This window comes from Gossypium arboreum, chromosome 12 (assembly GCF_025698485.1).
Source record: "Gossypium arboreum isolate Shixiya-1 chromosome 12, ASM2569848v2, whole genome shotgun sequence".
In the NCBI taxonomy this organism is placed as follows: Eukaryota; Viridiplantae; Streptophyta; class Magnoliopsida; order Malvales; family Malvaceae; genus Gossypium; species Gossypium arboreum.
The window spans coordinates 101,159,129-101,181,990 of NC_069081.1; the positions used below are offsets into that span (position 1 = coordinate 101,159,129).

Below are 22,862 nucleotides of genomic sequence, written 5' to 3' on the forward strand. Positions count from 1 at the left end.
AAATCAAAGAGAAATAAGGTGTAGCTTACGATACACGGAGAATGAGCGAGAAGACGATATTAAACCCCCAACTGACGAGATGGATGAAAACCAACGCAATCAGCTACCTCCTGCAATTGCAGCTAATCAAAATTCTGCTCCACGTACTATGTATGATTATACTAAACCTTCTCTAACAAGAACTGAATCTAGCATAGTTAGACCTGCTGTAGCTGCAAATACTTTTGAGTTAAAACCTAACACTATTCAGATAATACAGCAGTTTGTTCAGTTTGATGGTTTGCAGGATGAAGATCCCAACGCTCACTTAGCGAACTTTCTGGAATTTTGCGATACATTTAAAATCAATGGCGTTTCTGATGATGCCATTCGTCTTCAGTTGTTTCCCTTTTCACTGAGAAACAAAGCTAAACAGTGGTTGAACTCGTTACCATGAGGGTCTATCACAACTTGGGAACAAATGACCGAGAAATTTTTACTAAAATATTTTCCGCCGGCTAAAACGACTAAATTACGTAATGATATCTCTTTTTTTATGCAGATGGATTTAGAAACACTTTACGATGCATGGGAGAGATACAAGGACTTACTGAGAAGGTACCCTCACCATGGGTTACCGCTTTGGCTTCAAGTACAAACATTCCACAATGGCACGAATCCTCGACTCAAAAATGGTTGGCGAATCTTGGCGGAACCATCAACAATAAAACACCTAAGATGCCTATGAATTTATAGAGGAGATGTCACTGAATAACTATCAGTGGCAAGTTATGAGGACAAAGCCAACAAAAACAGCCGGCGTTTATAACATCGATTCAGTCACCATACTCTCTAATCAAGTAGAACTTATCAATAAAAAGATTAACGGTTTACTTGGTTCTACGTAGGTACATCCAATAATGAGGTGCGACTCAAGTGGCGGAGGTGTGTATACAGAATAACAATCCTTCAATCCTACAACTGAAGAAGAACAAGTCAACTATATGGGTAACAATAACTTCCAATCTCAAAATAACCCATATAGTAATACTTATATAATGTATGTTGGAGGAACCACCCAAATTTCTCCTGGGGTGCTCAAGGGAATCAAAAGCCACAAAATCCTCAGGGTTTTTAACAGCCACCTTATCAAAAAGAGAAGAAACCAAACCTTGAAGAGATGCTTTCTAAATTCATCTCGTTGTCAGAAACCCGTTTCCAAAATACCGAGACAGCACTTAAGAATCAACAAGCATCGATCCAAAGACTCGAAACTCAGATAGGCCAGCTATCCAAACTAATCTCCGAACGACCACAAGGTAGCTTACCAAGTAATACTGAACCTAATCCGAGGGAACACCTCAATGCAATTAATACTCAAAATAAGGAAGGATTCATTGCACCTGAGCCAGAATTACAACAAGACAACGCGATGAACAAAGGTCAAAAAGAGGTAAACGATGATGATCCTAAACAGGTAAGTACGAATTATGAACCTCGTGTGCCGTATCCTAAAGCGATGACGAAAGACAGAACAAAAGAACAATTCGGTAAGTTTGTCAAACTCTTAAAGAAATTACATATTAACTTACCCTTTATTGAAGTTCTGTCACAGATGCCCAACTCAGCAAAATTCTTAAAGGAACTTCTGAGCAATAAAAGAAAATTAGACGCTACATCGTATGTGGAACTCAATACAGTCTACTCAGCTATTCTAAAGAATAAGCTACCTAACAAATTGAAATATCCAGGGAGTTTTACAATTCCTTGCTTAATTGGTAGTTTATCTGTGAATAATGCTTTAACTGATCTAGGGGCAAGTATAAATGTTATACAGTATAAAATGTTTAAACGACTAGGTCTCGGTAAACCCAAACAGACTAGGATGAGCATACAATTGGCTGACAGAACAGTTAGATTTCCTAAAGGTATTATTGAAGATGTTCTCATTAAAATTGATAAATTTATTTACCCAGTAGACTTTGTCGTCTTAGATATGGATGAGGATAACAAGGTACCTTTAATTTTAGGACGACCCTTTTTAGCAACTGCTAGAACCATTATTAATGTAGGCACAGGAGAGCTAACATTTCGTGCAGGAGATGACACAGTAACACTCCAAGCACGCGATTCAGTCAAAACTTCTAAGACTGAAGATAACGCTATGAAACTTGTCGATGATAAAACTAATATTCAATCGTCCTTGCAGGAACCTCCTCGAACCAAGACAACAGAGACAGTGCACTATTATCAAGTAGCGAACAAAGACACCCATGAGGAACGAAGGCTTCAAATAGAGGAGCTAGATGAATGGCGAGCACACAAACCGAGAACACATGATAAACCGAAACTACGCCAAAACAAGCCCGATACCTCTCCTAATCAACTTAAGGTTGGTGATAAAGTCTTACTAGATGCTGCAGATCCCCACATTGTCACTACCACACCAAATGAGGAAGTCTCTCTTACGGTACTCAGTATTTTTCCATTCGGTACGGTAGAGGTGAGTCATCCCAAGTTTGGCACTTTTAAGGTAAAAAACACCCGATTAAAACTTTATTTTAAGATTGACAGTAGGAATGAGGAGTATGAACTCTTCAAACTACCATGATCATTCAACGGAGAGGTAAGTCGAGCTTAGACTATAAATAAGTGCTTCTCGGGAGGCAACCCGAGCACTAACATATTTTGATTTCTTTATTTTTAATTTCTAACACTTTGAATCATTAACTTAATATTTGAATTGCAAAGTTTTTGAGCCGTTACCAGAAATTGATAAAACCCGGCGGGCGAATTTTCCATCTCCAAGGAAAACCGCTTTGATCCCCGTGCTTAAGGCCGTGTGACCAACACGGAGGGAAAACAGCCGTGCGATACGACCGTGTGAAAACAGGGTACATGATTTCCCCAAAACACGGGATGCAATAAATCTCCACGGCTATGTGACATGGCCGTGGATGAACTTCATAAGTGACCATGAGTGTGGGAATGGAAAACCACGGGCGTGCCAGGGACAAGGCTCAATTCTGTTTCTTCGACATGGGCGTGTGACACGCCCGTGCCATTCAGCCGTGTACAACAATATACGGGCGTGTTATAATAACACAGGGGCGTGGGAGAAGTGAACAAAGCTAGGCATGGCTGTGAGACATGGCCGTGTTCGCCATACGCCCAAGACACACAGGCGTGGGATAGTAGCCGGGCACGACCTAAATCGTAAAATTTGAAAAACACGGGCTCACCCTCAAAGTACACGGATGTAGCCCTAGGCCGTGTGCACCTCCCCTATATAAGCAACTCACTGTTCATTTTCCTTTTCCTTTCAAAACCCTAGCTGAAATCTACCCTTCTCCACTTCCTAATCCCTATCTCGGCCACCCTCTCGTCCAGTTCATGCGGTGGTTTCATATGCTGACATCTCTGAGTGCCTCACCCGATTCAAGTAGCAGTGCTTTCAACGATTTGACAACATTGATGCTACTCTACAGCAGATTTGTCCGCACATCCACATCTCATCGCCAGTCTCACCTCACGAACCATCCAGCGATGAAGATGTTTATAAATATTTATTTATTATTTTATGTTTTTAATTTTTATCGAAACTAATTTTTTATTTTTTTTTTAGATTTTAGAATTTTATTTTTTTATGTCGGTTATTTCTTTTCGAGTCCTTATTCTTCCTAATATCTCTTAAAAAGTTCCTGATTTTATCACAATTATATAGAGCTCCTAAGCTCAACATCACATAGGAACTACAACTCCACTAGGGAAGGTTCTCAACGACTGCCACATCTTCCTCGACCACGACCATAGCTGCCACTAGATATAATATTCTTTTGGCGTAGGACTTATGGCCTAATGAACCTCTACGACCGCCGGAGTAGCCTCGTCCACTCTCAAACCGATCACTCTCCAAAACTCTAGTTTGAGGAATTCATCACACAGGAAGTTTCACTTCTCTCCTTATCTTAGTTTTATTCTCTAACATCTATCTTTATACATTGAGGGCAATATACATCTTAAGTGTAGGGGAGTATTTATTTCACTGTTAAAAAAAAATCCCTGAATAATCACCTTGTTCTCATGAAAAACTCTCATATCATATTTAGGATGAATTTTAATTGATTTATGATTTTGATTGATATATCTTGAATTAAAACATAGGGATTTATGCATTGATTATTTAAACTTTAAGACATTAGAGAATCAAGCATGATAAGTTGATTTTTAAGAAATTAAAATTATAGGTTGTTTCCCTAAGTCTAGCTATTACTTTGAATTAGAATTCACGAGTCTAAAAATCAAAAAGCCATAATTTTTTGTGAGATTTTTAAGCCTTTTGAGCATCTATTCATCCTTTCATGCTCACTTTTATTATTGCTTTGAGTGCATCAGTATTGAACTGTTATTCTACAACTTGCTTGATTATGCATGTCGAGACCACACCATTTGATTTAATATATAAAAATGATTAAGGCACTTAAGATTAACCCACTCGTGCCATGAAAAGCCTACCTCCACGATTAACCTCTAGTAAATCCCCTTGAGCCCAACAAACCAATTCTTGTATTACCCTTAATATTAACCTTTAACCAATTATTGTTGAAATCCCCTAAATTAATCCCTATTTTTGTTGAGATTTGAGTTGAATGGATTGCCTAGCTATGTTTTGTCTTGATATTTAGTCTGTATTATTTAACTTGTTCTTAAAAAGAAAAAAAAAACTATGTATACATATCTATAATTTCATATTTTGAGAAAAGCTCTGTTATACGCAAGTGAAGATTAACTCTTTTTCTAGTTAAGGCAACTTTTCAAGTCAATCTCGATTCTAACCCTTTCTTTCAGCTTGTGACCACACCCCCTAACCAAGCCTCATTACAACCTTCTAAAGACCTTTTGATTGATGTATCATCTTAAATTACAGTGGTGGAGATTTGATTTTCATGCAAGCCTATGGTAATGACTTTTCATTATTGACTATTGAGTGCTTTATTTATTATCTTTAAACACCTCGAGTGATTTGAGTGAATCTTTAGTAAGAATGTGAAACTCTGTGATATTCTGAATAAAAGGTAATTACTTAGATGCGGAGAGACACCTATGTTTGCATGATTAAATACTCAACTTGGAATGTTTGAAACTTTTATGTTCTTTTAGTTGGATTCTCAATGTATGATTACCTATGGATTATTTTGAGATATTATCGACAAGAATTATAAGTTGAGGAGAATTTATTTTTATTATGAGTTGAGGATTTTGCTTGAGGACAAGCAATTGCTTAAGTGTGGGGGTATTTGATAAACTGTAAAATATACATATTTTTACCCCATGTTTAATGCATTTTATAGATGATTTCTCATTAGAATTGGTAAATTCGATACTCCTAATGCTTTAATTTCATGTTTTGTACTCAGGAGAGCACCAAGAGTCAAAAAGAGCCAAAAACGAGCCAAAAAGGGACAAAACGGACCAAATCGAGAAGATAACACGGCCTAAGCCTTGCCACACGGGCAGCTCACACGCCCGTGTCTTTCGAGGGTGTCGACCAAGGCTTTCATGATTCACACGGCCTGGCCATTGACCCACACGGCCATGTGCAATTTAACGGATCGAACACAGCTTCGCAATCACGTCACACGGGCGTGTCCCTGCCGAGCCCAAGTTAAGTCCAATTTGGAAAAGGCCACTTTGGAGGGTTTCTAGGCATTCCAAAGCCTATAAATACAAAATAAAAGAGGAGGAAAAGGGAGACGGAGACGGAGGGTAAAGAATTACCCCAAGGAAGCCGATTGATCCATCTCAGAAGCCGGATTCATCATCAAGACTGAAGATCTCTCCTCAATTTCCCTTCAGGAGTTTTGGGTTTTCTTTATGTTTTGTATTCTTTATTCTTCTGAGATGTTTTCTTATTTAGTTATGAACTAAATCTCCTAAATACCTAAGGGGAATGAAACCTAAGACGAATCTTGTTATTATTTTTTGAATCGTATGATAAATATTTAACTTGTTCTTAATTTTGTGTTCTCAATTCCTGTTTTGATATCCCAGGATACTGATTCAAGACATGCTCTTATTTCAGAGAAGGAATAGACCCTGTCTAAGAGTAATTTTGTCATAATTAAGTAGAGTTGATTGCGCACCTAGAAATAGGGTGAGAAGATTTTGTCGGATTAGGGTGAAACCTAATAAGGGGATCCATAGAGCGAGTTAATGCAACCTTAGAGTGTTAATTAGAGAAAAGTCTCAGTTATTCAATTTAGGGATTAGACGTTATTAGTCTTGAATAGGGATAATAATATAACTTAGGGATCTCTATGGAACAAGTTAAATGAATAAATCGTCCGGTTCGGAGCCAGAATAACAAGTAAAGTCTAGGTGGATTTTTCCTTAGGTATTGTCTCAAGTCAATCGGTTTTCCCAAAAGCAATTCCCCAATTTTTTTCTCTGTGCGTTCTTAGCTTAGATAATTAGTTAATTAAAAGAAATAAAACCCCTTTTATTTTTAGGCTAGATAATAAAAAGATAAGTTATTACTAATACTTTTGGTTCCATTGGGTACAATATCCCGGCTTTTGCATTACTATACTATTGTTCGATAGGTGCGCTTGCCTTTTCGTCGTGATAATAGTTAGTCTAGGTTTGATCTTCATTATAAATATTTATTACTTGTTACGAATCACGCGATCAGAGCTAGAATGAAAGTGAACGAAAAACCTTCTCACCTTGCCCGGCTACCATCCTTACAAAAATCACCTCCGGATAAATTTTTCGCACTAATCGTGTCATAGCCCCTTTTTCAGTGGTATTGAAAATGGTGGGTTTTGGAACCTCACTTCCGATGTTCAAGTCTGTAAATATTATTATTTAATATTAAGAGGTTAGTATAAATTTTAATTAGATATTAGTCCTTTAATTTTGTTAATTGCATAGTTAATTAACATACAAGTGTAAAGATCTTTAAGTCACTGGTATCGAACAATGAGGTATCAAAACCTCATTTCAGTAAACCTAGCCCGTAAATATTTTTATTTAATGTTTACGGAATTATTATATAGGTGAATTAAATTTTGGATAAGTAATTTTGCCGAATTGGTGACTAGTTAAAGTATAAGAACTAAATTGTAAAAACTATAAAAGTTAATCAGTATGGATTTTTATTTATTAAAGGACTTATTTAGCAATAAACTCAAAATTAAACTAATAATTAGACCATTATGTGAATAAGTGCATGGTTGGTGGTGTTTTCTTGATGAAAATTTATGATTAAATTATTAGTATAATATATAAAAACATAATATCAAAAGCTTTCATCTTTATTTTTCTTTTCTCCCCGCTGATTGCTCTAAAGAAACTTGAGGAAGTCATTGTTAAGGCTTCAACTCTTCAGCCCTTTTGCATGATCGGGAATTAAATTAATCAGAGGATAATTGTGGAGAAGGAAAATTTGTAGATTAATCCTCGATGTCTTACTTGTAGTTGTTTTTATCTCGTAAGTTCATATATTTGTATTAACCCTAAACCCTAAACCCTAAACCTTAAACCTTAAACCTTAAACCCTAAACTTTAAAACCCTAAACCCTAAACCGTCTTACTTTTAGTTGAATGGTTATGTATATATAATGTTTGGCATAAAAAAGATTAAATCGAAAGATATGAACTACATGATAAATACAAATAGTTACGCCGTTTCGAATGGATGTAAAATTGTTATACGAATGAATGATAGGTACATGGAGATGTTGTAATATGTTTAAAAGTTATATGGGATACTATTTGAAATATGAAAAGTTTTTATAATTACATAAATAGAAATGATACGAATTCGATAACAAGTCCGTGTGAATTTACTAAACAATTGTGATACGAATGGCATGCCATTTAGATTCCATAAAGGAAAACGAGTGTTGTGATCAGAAATTAATTGGATGGCTGAGATCTAGCATATGTTGCGGATTCTCAACAACTTGAGTGAGTACCATCGAATCATTCTTTATCGATGGTTGAGATTTAGCACATGTTGCGAATTCTCGATATTTGATAAGCTATAAAAGTAACATGTTTTTAATCCCATTCTTGATGTGATTTTTGATTATTTATTCTGTAAATTAGTGAATTTGATGCTCCTAACCCTTTAAATTCATGTTTCTATACTTAGGTGAGCATAAGGGAGTGAAAGGAGTGAAAAACGGGCCAAAATCGAACAAAAAGAGTTGTTTTCAGGATCCACACGGCCCGGGCATTTCTACACGGGCTAGGCGCACGCTCGTGTAAGCCATATGGGTTGGCCACATGCCCATGTGCTAGCTCGTGTCGATTTGGCACCCTATTTATTTTTTATTCTAAAAAAGCCAATTTTTAGGGATTTTAAGTATCCTAAAGTTTATAAATACATAGTAGAAGAGGACCTAAAGGGGCATGCAGATAAGAACCAAAAAAAGACTCAAAGAACACCACTGGATTCATTTCAAAAGCAGATCTCCTTCAAGATTGAAGATCTCCATTCCATTTCTTTAGAAGTTTTATTGGGTTTCTTTATGTCTTATTGTTTTCCTAACTTTGAGATAATGTTATTCCAGATTATGAACTAAATTCCCTAGATACCTAGGGAAGATGAAACCTATATGAATCTTATTATTTGATTTCTGAACTACATGATAAATACTTTATTCTTGTTCTCAATTATGTATGCTTATTTTGTGTTTTAATATTTTCAGGATATTAATTCATGCTTAATGTGCTTATTTCAGTGGAGCAAAAATTCCTGTTTAAGAGTAGGTTTAGCATAATTGAGTGGAGTTGCGTGCAATCCTAGAAATAGGACGACATGAATCTATCATATTAGAGTCAAATCTAATAGGGAAATCCATAGATCGAGTTAATGCGACAATAGGAGTTTTAATTTAGAAAGAGATTTCAATTAATCAACCTAGAGTCAGTTGTTTTTACTCTCGAAGGAGATATTAATATAATTTAGGGATTTCTACGGATCAAGGTGCAAGTGAATAAATCATTTAATTCAGATTCAGAATAATAAGTGAAGTCTAAGTGGATTCTTTCCTGGGTATTGTCTTTCTCATTGGTTTTATTCAATTAATTTTCCTATTTTATTCCCTGTTGCGTTCTTAGTAATTAGTTTAGTTAATTTTAGATTAAAAATAATTCCCTCAATTTATCGGCTAGATAATAGAAAAATAGTAAGTACTAGTACTTTTAGTCCTCGTGAATATGATATTCCTGACTCACCATAACTATACTATTAATCGATAGGTGTGCTTGCCTTTGTCGTAGTTTTAGTTAGTTTAGTGACCATCAAGTTTTTTTGGCTCCGTTGCTGGGGACTAAAATATTAGAAACACTTAATTTTTATTAATTTAGCCATTTTTATTTTTATTGCATTTTATTTTTGTTTTTAGTTTAATTTTTATTTGCTTCTGGCAAGTTCCTTTAGTTTATGACTAGAAGAAACTCGTCAAGACCATTAGCATTTGACAAAGAAATTGAAAGTACAGCTCGCAAAAGCCGTAGCGAAGCAAGGCAAAGTTGACAGAATATAGTGGAAGAGCAAGAGGACGTGATAATTATTACTAAGATGGCTAAAAATCAGAATAACCAGTTACCTCCTGTGGTTGCTACGAACTTTGCAAATCCAAATCCTGCTCCTCGTACTATGTACGATTATGCCAAGCCCACTCTAACTGGGGCTGAATCGAGTATTGTGAGACCTTCCATTGTTGTCAATAATTTTGACCTGAAGTCGAACACTATTCAGATGATCCAATAGTTTGTTCAATTTGATGGTTTGCAAGACGAATATCCAAATATTCATTTGGCTAACTTTCTAGAATTCTGCGACACTTTTAAGATAAATGGCGTTTCTAACAATGCCATTCGCTTACAGTTGTTTCCATTCTCGTTGAGGAATAAGGCTAAATAGTGGTTGAACACTTTACCATGAGGTTCTATTACTACATGGGATCAAATGACCGAGAAATTTCTTCTGAAGTATATCCCACTGGCTAAGACAGCTAAGTTGAGGAATGATATATTTTACTTCGTACAGAAGGACTTAGAGACACTATATGATGCATGGGAGAGGTATAAGGATTTATTGAGAAGGTGCCCTTACCCATGGGTTACCTCTATGGCTACAGGTTCAAACCTTCTACAACGGTTTGAACCCCTCAACTAGGTAATTGATCGATGTAGCCATTGGTGGTACTCTGAATAATAAAACACCTGAAGCGGCTTATGAGTTTATAGAAGAAATGTCACTGAATAATTATCAGTGGAAAGTGATGAGGACAAAGCCTAATAGAGCAGCAGGTGTTTTTAACTTAGACGCAGTCACCATTGATAAACCGTAAATTATACATATTCTTACCCCATGTTTAATGCATTTTATGGATGATTTCTCATTAGAATTGGTGAATTCGATGCTCCTAATGCTTTAATTTCATGTTTTATACTTAGGAGAGCATATGAGAGCAAAAGGAATGAGAAACGGGCCAAAAACGGAGAAAATGGGCCAAAGTACGAAATCAACACAGCTTGGACCTCCTCATACGGGCAGACCAGACGACCGTGTCTATATGAAAAAATTGGAGCGTGACTCACACGGGCATAGCACACACCCGCGCCATTCTAACATTCTCAAACACGACCTGAGGTAATCGCACACGGGGGTGTCACACGGGCGTGTCCCTGCCGAGCCCAAGTTAAGTCCAATTTGGAAAATGCCACTTTTGAGGGCTTCTAGGCATTCCAAAGCCTATAAATACACCCTAGAAGAGGAGAAAAATGGAGATGGAGAAGGGGGGTAAGGAATTACCCCAAGGAAGCCGATTGATCCATCTCAGAAGCCGGATTCATCATCAAGACTGAAGATCTCTCATTAATTTCCCTTCAAGAGTTTTGGGTTTTCTTTATGTTCTGTATTCTTTATTCTTCGGAGATGTTTTCTTATTTAGTTATGAACTAAATCCCCTAAATATCTAAGGGGAATGAAACCTAAGACGAATCTTGTTTTTATTTTTTGAATCGTATGATAAATATTTGACTTGTTCTTAATTATGTGTTCTTAATTCTTGTTTTGATATCCTAGGATACTGATTCAAGATATGCTCTTATTCAGAGGAGGAATAAACCCTATCTAAGAGTACTTTTGTCATAATTAAGCGGAGTTGATTGTGCGTCTAGAAATAGGGTGACAAGATTTTGCCGGATTAGGGTGAAACATAATAAGGAGATCCATAGATTGAGTTAATGCAACCCTAGAGTGGTAATTAGAGAAAAGTCTCGGTTATTCAATCTAGGGATTAGACATTATTAGTCTTGAATAGGGATAATAACATAACTTAGGGATCTGTACGGAACAAGTTGAATGAATAAATCGTCCGATTCGGAGTCAGAATAACAAGTAAAGTCTAGGTGGATTTTTCCTTAGGTATTGCCTCAAGTCAATCGATTTTCCCAAAAGCAATTCCCCAATTCTGTTCTTTGTGCGTTCTTAGTTTAGATAATTAGTTAATTAAAACAAATAAAAAGACAATCATTACTAGTACTTTTAGTTCCTTTGGGTTCGACAATCCGGTCTTGCTAAAACTATACTACTGTTTGATAGGTACACTTGCCTACATCGCGATAATAGTTAGTTCAAGAACGAGTAATCATAAATATTTAAAACCTATCACAAAACCTCGCGATCAAGTTTTTGGCGCCGTTGCCAGGGAACTAAAATATTAGGAGCGCTAAATTTTTACAACTTTAGCCATTTATTTTTCTTGCAATTTAATTTATATTATTAATATTATTATTACTAATTAATTTACTTTTTCTTTCTCTTGGCAGTTTTTTATAGTTTATGACTAGAAGAAACCCGTCGGGACCATTACTTTTTGACAAAGAAATCGATCTCATAGTTCGTAGAAACCAAAGAAAATTAAGGCGAAGCTTAAGATATACAAAGAACGAAAAAGAAGACGATACTCAACCTCCAACCGAAGAGATGGCTGAAAACCAAGGCAATCAGCTACCTCCTGCAATTGCGGCTAATCAAAATCCTGCTCCACGCACTATGTAAGACTATGCTAAACCTTCTTTAATAGGAACTGAATATAGTATAGTTAGACTTGCTATTGCTGCAAATAATTTCGAACTGAAACCTAACACAATTCAGATGATACAGCAGTTTGTTCGGTTTGATGGTTTGCAAGATGAGGATCCCAACACTCACTTGGCGAATTTTCTGGAGTTTTGCGACACTTTCAAAATTAATGGCGTTTCTAATGATTCCATTCATCTTCAGTTGTTCCCTTTCTCATTGAGAAACAAAGCTAAACAGTGGTTGAACTCGTTACCACGAGGGTCGATCACTACTTGGGAATAAATGACCGAAAAATTTCTACTAAAATATTTTTCGCCGGCTAAAACAGCTAAGTTACGTAATGATATTTCTTCTTTTGTGAAGATGGACTGAGAAACACTTTACGATGCGTGGGAGAGATACAAGGATCTATTGTGAAGGTGCCCTCACCATGGGTTACCTCTATGGCTGCAAGTTCAAACGTTTTACAATGGTGTGAATCCCTCAACAAGATAGATGATTGACGCAGCTGCTGGAAGAACCATCAACAACAAAAAACTTGAAGAGGCTTATGAATTCATTGAAGAAATGTCACTGAAAAATTATCAGTGGCAAGTCATGAGGACTAAGCCAAAAAAAATAGCTGGCGTTTATAACGTCGACTCAGTTACTATGCTGTCAAATCAAGTAGAACTTCTTAATAAAAAGATTAATGTTTTTCTTAATTCTACGCAGGTACATCCAGTAATGAGGTGTGACTCAAGTGAAGGAGGTGTGCATACAGAATATCAATCCTTCAATCCTACAACTGAAGAGGAACAAGTCAACTATATGGGTAACAACAACTTTCGATCTCAAAATAACCCATACAGTAATACTTATAATGCAGGTTGGAGGAACCACCCAAATTTCTCATTGGGTGGTCAAGGGAATCAAAAGCTACAAATCCTCAGGGTTTTCAACAGCTACCTTATCAACAAGAGAAGAAACCGAACCTTGAGGAGATGCTCTCAAAATTCATATCAATGTCAGAAACCCGTTTCCAAAATACCGAGACAGCACTTAAAAATCATCAAGCATCGATCCAAGGACTCGAAACTCAGATAGGCCAGCTATCCAAACTAATCTCCGAACGACCACAAGGTAGCTTGCCAAGAAATACTGAACCTAACCCAAGGGAACACCTCAACGTAATTAGTAATCAAGATAAGGAAGGATTCATTGCGCTTGAGCCGTAATTGATGCAATAAACTGTGGTGAGCAAAGGTAAAAGTGAGGTAAGTCATAACAAAATGGTGAATGAAGAATATAGACCTCGTGTCCCATACCCTAATGCGACAAGGAAAGACCGCTCAGACGAACAATTCGGTAAATTCCTTAAACTTTTGAAAAAATTACATATTAACTTACCGTTTATTAAAGCTTTGTCGCAGATGCCAAATGCAATGAAATTTTTAAAAGAGCTTTTAGTAAATAAGCGGAAGTTGGACAAAGCATCGCATGTGGAGCTAAACGCAGTCTGCTCAGCTATTCTACAGAATAAGCTACCCCACAAATTGAAAGATCCAGGGAGTTTTACAATTCTTTGCTTAATTGGTAGTTTAGATATAAGTCATGCATTAGCTGATTTAGGGGCTAGTATTAACGTCATTCCTTACAAAATGTTTAAGCAACTAGGATGAGCATTCAATTGGTAGATACAACTATAAGATTCCCTAAGGGTATTATTGAAGATGTACTAGTGAAAGTAGATAAGTTCATATTTCCTATTGATTTCGTTGTTCTAGACATAGAGGAGGAGAATAACACCCCTTTGATTTTAGGGAGGCCCTTTTTAGCAACTGCTAAAACTATTATTGATGTTGGCACAGGTGAGTTTACACTTCGTGTGGGAGATGAAACGATCACCCTTTAAGCTCGTACTTCTGGCATCACATCGAACAGTGAAGGTAATGGTCCGCACCAGTCTACTAAAACTGACAATATGACATAACCTACTTTGCAGAAATTGAGTTTTAAAGAAGTTCACGAGCCATGTTCCAGCAATGATAGAGGACACACTCATGAAGAACGAAGGCTACGGATAGAGGAGCTAGACAAATGGCGACCACACAAATCGAGAACACATGATAAACCGAAACTACACCAAAACAAGGCCGATACCTCTCCAAATCAACTTAAGGTTGGTGATAAAGTCTTACTAGATGTCACAGATCCTCACATTATCACTACCACACCGAATGAGAAAATCCCTCTTACGGTACTCAGTATTTTTCCATTCGGTACGGTGGAGGTGAGTCACCCCAAGTTCGGCACTTTTAAGGTAAACAACATTCGATTAAAACCCTATTTTGATGAGATTGATAGCAGGAATGAGGAGTATAAACTCCTCGAACCACCCTAACCATTCACTAGAGAGGTAAGTGGAGCTTAGACTATAAATAAGCGCTTCTCGGGAGGTAACCCGAGCACTAACATATTTTGATTTCTTTATTTTTAATTTCTAACACTTTAAATCATTAACTTTCTCTTTGAATTGCAAAGTTTTTCAGCACACACGGCCAGACACACGGGCGTGCCTAAAGCCATGGCCAAATAGGGAAAGAGACACGACCGTGCGATACGGCCGTGTGGAAGCAGGACATAATTTCCCCAAAACACGGGATACGATAAATACCCATGGCCGTGCGACATGGCCGTAGGTGAACTTGATAGGTGAACACGGGCGTGGGAATAGAAAAACATGGGCGTGCCAAGGGCAAGGCTTGATTCTATTTCTTTGACACAGGCGTGAGACACGCCAGTGCCGTTAAGCCATAGACAACAATACACGGGCGTGGTACCCTAATACACAGGCGTGGGAGAAGCGAACAAAGCTAGGCACGACCGTGCGACATGGGCATGTGCCATACATGCCCAAGACACACGAGCGTGGGATAGTAGCCGGGCACGACCTAAATCGTAAAATTCAAAAAATGCGGGCTCACCTTTAGAGTACACGAGCGTGGCCCTAGGCTGTGTGACCCTCCCCTATATAAGTAAACCACTGCTCATCTTCTTCCCCCTTTCAAAACCCTAACCCTAGCCGCCTCCAACTTCGTTTTTAAAGCTCAATCTCTCTCCCTTAGCATGTGTTTACTCCATTCCCTTCTATTTTACTCATTATTAATGCTTATTATTCCAATAATCTTCATTACTTTTAACCTAGTTTTTATTTTTGTTTATTACTTTATCATTTAGCTTGCAATTTTTAGGTTCTTTATTATACATTTCGAATTAAATAAAGTTGTTAGACACACCTCATATCCATGACATTACTATGCTCATTTTTATGCTATTATCATGCCAATGTCTATCATTTAAATTGCATTCCTAGCTTAGTTACCATACAATTTATGTTAAATTGAGACTAGTAAAACCTTATACCCATTACATTTTTATTCTCATTCTCATTATTATTGTGGTTGAGTTTGCTTCATATTAATAGTCTTGGCTGAAATAGTTTACTTCCCCTTTGAATATGTTTACCTATTATTATTATTCTCTATATTATAGGCCTTCAATGTCATTTTCAAGAGGCAAGAAAATCGTCGTACCAGCCTCGAAGAAGAGGAAGGGAGCGTCATCTTCCGCGGGTCCAACCGTAGAAATTTGTCGCCCTCTCCTACAGTTCCTACGAGGGCCTCAAGAAGAGCTCTTCCAAATACTTTGGGCTCGACCTTTAGCAGCAGGTAGCTGCATCGACTGGGCTGCCGTAGAATAAGTCCAGATGGTTGATGTAATATGGGCACTCTTAACCACCGACCCTTGGGAGTTGTTCTTCAGGATTATCGATGCGACATACCTCGAGCTCACGATGGAACTCTGCTCAACGTTCCATCTCCAGACCGTAATGACAAGGTATGATGATCTCAGAACGGTCCAGTTTCGCCTTGATGGATTAATCCACCAGCTAAGCGTCCCATAGTTTGGTGCTGCACTAGGCCTATATACGGAGGAATTTAGGGAGGATAATGAACTACATGTTCTCAGTCGCCACATACATTTCTCGCCCTCAAAGTGCTGGCACACTTTGGCCCCTATCACAGCCTCGTACAATCCTAGACGCTCCAAGGCATCAGTTCTCCCACCATCCTTGAGGTACCAATACGCTATTTTAGCTCACACGATTACAGGGAGGCGAGAGAGCACTGACGTCGTCAACACCCACGACGTCTACTTCTTATAGTGCATGTCGCAAGGACACGTCATCGACTTTGCCAATTTCATTGCCCTTGCGATTCAGCACCAGACGGAATGGCATTAGAAGGGGGTCATCTCCATTGGGCCCTACGTGACTAGGTTGGCGCGACACTTCGGGCTCCTCAACACGGCGGCCCAAGAATCATCCCTCACCCTCATCAGCCAGATGTCTTCACAAGGCATCTCGAGCATGCTTAGCATGAGGATGATCGAGAGGCGCCGAGGAACCTACCCTCCCCAGTATCGTCTCACCCAATCTACCGAGGAGGAGGCCTACGAGGACATTCTTGATGATGCCCCCCATAGTACGAGGGCCTACCGACTCAACCACCACCACCCTCTCGTCCAGTTCATGCGACGGCTTCATATGCTGACATCTCTAAGTGCCTCACCCGATTTGAGCAGCAATGTTTTCAATGATTTGACAACATTGATGCTACTCTACAGCAGATTTGTCAGCACATTCACATCTCATCGCCAGTCCCACCTCGCGAACCATCTAGCGATGAAGATGTTTAGAAATATTTATATCTTATTTTATGTTTTTAATTTTTATTGAAACTGTTTTTTATTTTTATTATATTTTAGAAATTTTATTTTTAATTATTAAATTCCGTTATTTCTTTTTGAGTAATTATTCTTCCTAATATCCCCTAAAAAGTTCTTGATTTTATCATAGTTATATAGAGCTCTTAAGCTCATCGTCACATAGGAACTAAAACTCTACCGAGAAAGGTTCTCCACGACTGTCATGTCCTGATCGACCACGACCATAGCTACCACTAGATATAATATTCTTTTGGCGCAGGACTTATGGCCTAATGAACCTCTACGATTGCCGGAGTATCCTCTTCCACTCTCGAACCGATTCATCTCTAGAACTCCAGTTCGAGGATTTCATCATACAGGAAGTTTCACTTCTCTCCCTATCTTATTTTTATACTCTAATATCTATCTTTGTACATTGAGGGCAATGAACATCTTAAGTGTGGGGGGTATTTATTTCATTATCAGAAAAATCCCTGAATGATCACCTTGTTCTCTTGAAAAGCTCTCATATCATATTTAGGATAAATTTTAATTGATTTATGATTTTGATTGATATATATTGAATTAAAACATAGGCATTTATGCATTGATTGTTTAAACTTCAAGACATTAGAGAATCAAGCATGATAAGTTGATTTTTAAAGAATTTAAAATTATAGGTTGTTTCCCCAAGTCTAGGTATTACTTTGAATTAGAATTCACTAGTCTTGTAACATCCTGATTATTGAGTTTTTTGTGATTCTCGAGATTTTAGTAAAGTTTTTAAAATTTGGTATTTGGTTGTGAAATTCATAATTAGAGTATGTAATTGGGCTTATGGAAGGCCCATGTAATGGCCAAAACCCGGTAGAATTTTTGAATTTTGGACTTAAGGAGTTAAGGGCTTTGGATAGGTGGCCTTATTAAAAGGTGTGGGTAAAAAGTAACACAAAAGAGCCCCTGGCAATGTGGCTAAGTGAAAGAGCTAAAAAGGTGGCGTGTAAGTGGTTGGGGGAAAGCCAGGGTTCGATTTACTATGATGGCAAATGTGATGTTATTTTTATGCCTTGAGCATGCAGAAGTTGAAGCCGAATAGAACTCTATTGGAGAGAGTTTGAATCAGTTGAATGCTTGAATTAAGGAGTGATAAGGGGAGAGATTTTAGGGATTTAAAGGAGGGATTAGAGTTGGCCGAATAGAGGGGATTAGGGAGGAGAAATCAGCTTGGGGATTTTGAGGGTAGCATTTCGGCATTAGGCTATAGTTGTGACGATTTTCCTCTGTTGGAATACCATAGAGCCATTCTTTTCTTCCTTTTTCTTCTCTAACGAAAACTATCACCTTTTCCATTCATCTTTCTTTCTTTCTTTCTCCAAAACCAGCCTACTATTCCTTTCTTCCTATCTACTACTCTCTTTCTCATCATCACTTTTGCCGAAAAGCCACAAAAGCTGAAACCTGTGAAGCTTGGTTGTGCCGATTTCCTGTTGACCAGCAACCTTCTTTTTCTCTTCACTTTTTGGTGGCCAATTCCTTCATCTGCTAAGTTTTAAGCGGTACAAAAAAAGAAAGACTGTGGTAAGTATTCATACTCCAATCGATTCAGTAGTATAACTGTTGACAAAAGCCGAAACCCCCTATAGTTTAGGGAGGTTGTCGATTTGATATATAGGCCTTATTGGGCTTCTTCATTTGATTTTTATGGTTTGTATAGTGGAATAGATAACTTTGGAGGAGCAGCAAGGCTTGGAGTGTCAGTGTTGGATAAGCTTCAATCATATCGTCAAACCCTGTGAAGGTAAGTGAACTATGGCTATTAGGGGTTCTTTGGCCGATTTTGGTAAGGTAAGATTTGGGTTGATTAGCATGAACTGTAGACTAAGAATGGTGGTGAATAATTGTAGGTTGCCGTGGAAGACTTCATTGGTGAACGTCACAAAACAGGTGTGTAACGAACCCTCTTTCGTAGCTTAACTCGATATATGCCGAAAAGCCAAAATGCCAAAAATTTCGGCATTTCAAGGACTCGTAAGCATGTGAAAGCTCATAGGTTAGCTAGATACGCTAAGTTTGATGATCGAGATCGTTGGAACAGGTAAGGGCACGATTTACTGCATCACGGTAAGTTGGGCCTCGAGGGGCTGAAATCGAGCCCAATGGGCTTTCGGGCCCATTTGGGTAAGTTGGTAAAAAATGGAATCTAGATAAATTGCACATTAAGACAGTTAATACCGTTATGGAATATAGGCTAAATGGGTCTAGATGACTAAATCGGCCATGCAGAGCCCATTAGGGGTTTTGGCCCAATGACTCGATTTTGCTAGAATGGGCTAGTCTCTGATTAAACACTTGAAATTGTTGATAATTGATAATGAGCATGGAAAACCCTAATAATTGATAGAGAAATGAAATTACCCTTATAATGTGAAAATGACCTTTTTTGCCCCTAGGGTTATGTTATAATTAAGATGCATGTGATACTGCTTTTGTACATGATATGCCATGATATGCACATGATATGCCATGATATATTCACATATGCATGGGTTAAGTTTTGTATGAACGGAGGAAGTGCTAAAAGGGCTTTGCCCTGGCCATCAAAAGGGCTTTGCCCGCTTATTAAAAGAGGCTAGGCCTCCAAGATATGATAAAGCACTATCTTTGCCGATGGAGAGTTTGGTTGGGTGGGTTGAGTTATTCCCCACATGGAGAGCTTGATTGGTACGGGTAGAGAGTAGCGGTTGGTGGGTTGAGTAGTCTCCCCAAACGGGCTTGCATACATCCATTAATATTGTATGTGATATTGAAATGGGCCTGTGGGCCATACCAATTACAGTAAAGGCTTTGGCCAGTGATATGATTTATGAAAAGGCTTTGGCCCAGTAACCGTTAAACGAAAGGCTTCGGCCCAGTATATATTGAAACTGAACTTGGGCTTAGGCCCAGTACGCTGTTATTGGTTGGGCTCTGAAAGGGGCTTGTTGCACATTGAGTTTCCAAACTCACCCTCTTCCTTAACCTTGCAGGTGAGCCTTGATGTGGGGACTTGGAGCTGGAGGGGATCCAGCGTGGCCACGGTGATCGCTCTTGGACTTTACAATAAGTAACCGCTTTCCTTTAGCTTATCTTAAATACTATTTATTTTTGGGTTGTAATAAGGCCATTTTAACTATTTTTTTGGGATTATTTTATTTTTAATAACTCTAAATATTTTTGATAATAATTCAAATGGGCTAGACTTAGGGCGCGTTTTCAAAATAACACAACGACACAATTAACCGGTTTATCAAAGATATCTACTCAAATGAATTTCAACTCGTTTATCAAAGTGTGGCAATGGTTGTGGGCATGTCTAGGATTGGATCCAATCGAGAGCCTGGTACTTAAGCAGCCTTCGTGGCTCACCTCCTCTGTTTCGGATACCTACCTGGTGCACAGCTTCCATTCACTTTGTTAACTTTGCAAAAGACGATCTTTTAAAACTCTAATACGAGTCATGGGTTTTGAAAACTTCAATGTGTCACGCCGGATTCGGTTATAACGTTTGGGCCGGGTTTGAGGTATTACATTTAATGGTATCAGAGCCGGTTGCAACAACTCGGTGGTGGGTTTTTAAACGGGTCTAAAATCAAGAGTTTCGAAACAAAGTTGTTTTAAATCAAATTTTAAGAATTTCTATTTTCTGTGTTCAAATACATATTTTTGTTTTAAATAGTTTGAAGAAAGAAGTGGCACACTGAATCCATGGCACCAAGTCTGTAAGTATACTTACCTTTACATTATGTGATATTGATATGATAGAGCTGAGCCCCTTCTATGATACTTTAGATAGGGTAGAGCTGTAAAACGGTAGGAATGAGACTGTAGCTAGGCTACGACGTTGCGAAAATAATCCTTGAACTGCTATATATCCATAAGACATCTCGTGATAAACAATTGAAATATTAAACTAATGTCATAAAATTCGAAATCAGATAATTCAATATGAGTACAAGAGGAACTCGTGGGCGAGGTCATGGACGTGGTCATTTGAAGGGTGCAAGTGAATCTTCATCCTCAAGGCATAGGCCAGCTGAGGAGGCATTCGTGCCACAAGCAACTGAGACTGGGTCATATGATCGGGCTGCGGGGGATGATGCTTTGTCCCAAGCAATGTTAAGGGTTTTAGAAAGGGTTCTTGGAGCTAGCATCCGACAAAATAGGGATCCATCTCGGCGACTCAAGACTATGAGCAGATGTTTTTAGGGGCGTATCTGGAGTAGCCCCAAATATGGCTGAATATTGGCTAGAGGCAATAGAGCGAATTATGGACGACCTGGATTGCTCTGTGGAGCAAAAGCTGAAGGGGGCTGTGTCGTTGCTACGAGATGAGGCATACTGATGGTGGATCACCGTAAGGGAGAGTACCCCGATTGAACGAGTAACTTGGGAATTGTTCAAGACTACTTTTAAGGGGAGGTATGTTGGAGCTAGTTATGTGGATGCCCGTCGAAAGGAATTTTTGAATCTGGTTCAGGGTAATAAGACTGTTGCGGAGTATAAGGCGGAATTCTTGATGCTGAGTCAATATGCTAGCGGTATAGTTGCGACCGAATATGAGTGCAGTGTTCGATTCAAGGATGGCCTCCGCGATGAACTTAGGGTGCTGATAGCTCCACAGAGGGACGTGATTTCGCTGCGTTAGTAGAGAAGGCTAAGATAACCGAGGAAGTAAAATGAACTGAACGGCAGAATTGTGAGAGGGATCGACCCAGATATAGGAGGGATTCTGGACCCTCGGGTGTTGCAAATAGGAATGCTAAAAGAGCTAGAATGGAGGAACCGGTCCGAGCAGTTCCAGTGAATACCTTTAGACTGCAGGCTTGCAGAGACTGTGGTAGAGTACATATGGGGGAGTGATAGAAACGAAATGGGGCATGCTTTCAATGTGGGTCAAAGGAACATAAGTTCAGAGAGTATCCTCGGAAAGCAGCTCAGGATCAAGCTGCGGAACCAAGAGGTGTCCAACAGCCACGAGGAGGCCACCACTACAGAGAGGCCGTGGGCAAGGTGGGGATGGCAATGGTAATGGACATGGACATGGGGCACTCGGAAGGGGTGCTGAACATGCTGAAGCTCGACATCCGGCGTTGGTTTATGCTGTACGGTGTCGTGAGGAGGGTAACACTCCTGATGTTATAACCGGTACGTTCTTCATTTATAGCACGCCTTACACTGCTTTGATTGATGTGGGTTCCACTCACTCGTATGTTGCTTGTGATGTATCTTGGGCATTAGGTGTGCTTCCTGAGGAGACTGTGAGTGGAGTATCTGTGATAAGCCCTTTAGGACACTCGGTTAAGGTAGATAAACTCTTCAGGGAGGTGCCTTTAGAGACATAAGATAAGATATTTGTAGGAGATTTGATGGAGCTGCCATTTGGGGATTTTGATCTTATTTTGGGAATGGACTGGCTAACTAAGCATAGGGCAATGTTGGATTTTGCTGCTAAGAGAATGGTGCTAAGAACTGCCAAGGATGAGAAGATAATGGTCATAGGGGAGCGAAGGAACTATTTGTCCAATGTTGTCTCGGCTTTAAGGGCTGAGAAGTTGATTCGGAAAGGTTGTGAGGTGTTCTTAGCATTTGTGAGTCAAGCTGAACCTAAGGGGATAATTGTGGAGTCAGTCAGGACCATTGTAACACCCCCACGCCCGAAACTGTCACCGGAGTCAAGCTTGAGGTGTTACTAAACTTATCTTCCCTTTTAAACAACTCTAAACCACTTATTTTAATTTTCAGAATAAACTATTTTTCAAGGCCATGGTTGCTTAAAATTCATTTCTCGAGTTTCAAAACTCAAATTAAAATCCATAAATTTTTCCCTAAACTAGACTCATATATCTATCTACTAATTTTTTCTAGAATTTTTACTTAGCCAATTAGTACAGTTTATTAGTTTCTATTAAAACTAGATTCAATAAGGATTCTAACCATATAAAGTACACCACCTAATTATTATTGTAAAATTTATGGTGAATTTCTAAAG

The 22,862-nt window shown here is 38.6% G+C and overlaps 3 non-coding genes across 3 annotated transcripts; all 3 read right to left on the reverse strand.

The window, feature by feature from the left end:
* Positions 1-508: 508 nt before the first annotated feature.
* LOC128286133 (small nucleolar RNA R71) lies at positions 509-615 on the reverse strand. Its single transcript, XR_008276678.1, has one exon. It is a non-coding gene; the product is annotated as a small nucleolar RNA R71 (small nucleolar RNA).
* Positions 616-10,009: 9,394 nt separating this feature from the next.
* LOC128285798 (small nucleolar RNA R71) lies at positions 10,010-10,117 on the reverse strand. Its single transcript, XR_008276347.1, has one exon. It is a non-coding gene; the product is annotated as a small nucleolar RNA R71 (small nucleolar RNA).
* Positions 10,118-12,415: 2,298 nt separating this feature from the next.
* Positions 12,416-12,522, reverse strand: LOC128285824 (small nucleolar RNA R71). The gene has a single exon (XR_008276372.1). It is a non-coding gene; the product is annotated as a small nucleolar RNA R71 (small nucleolar RNA).
* Positions 12,523-22,862: the final 10,340 nt, after the last annotated feature.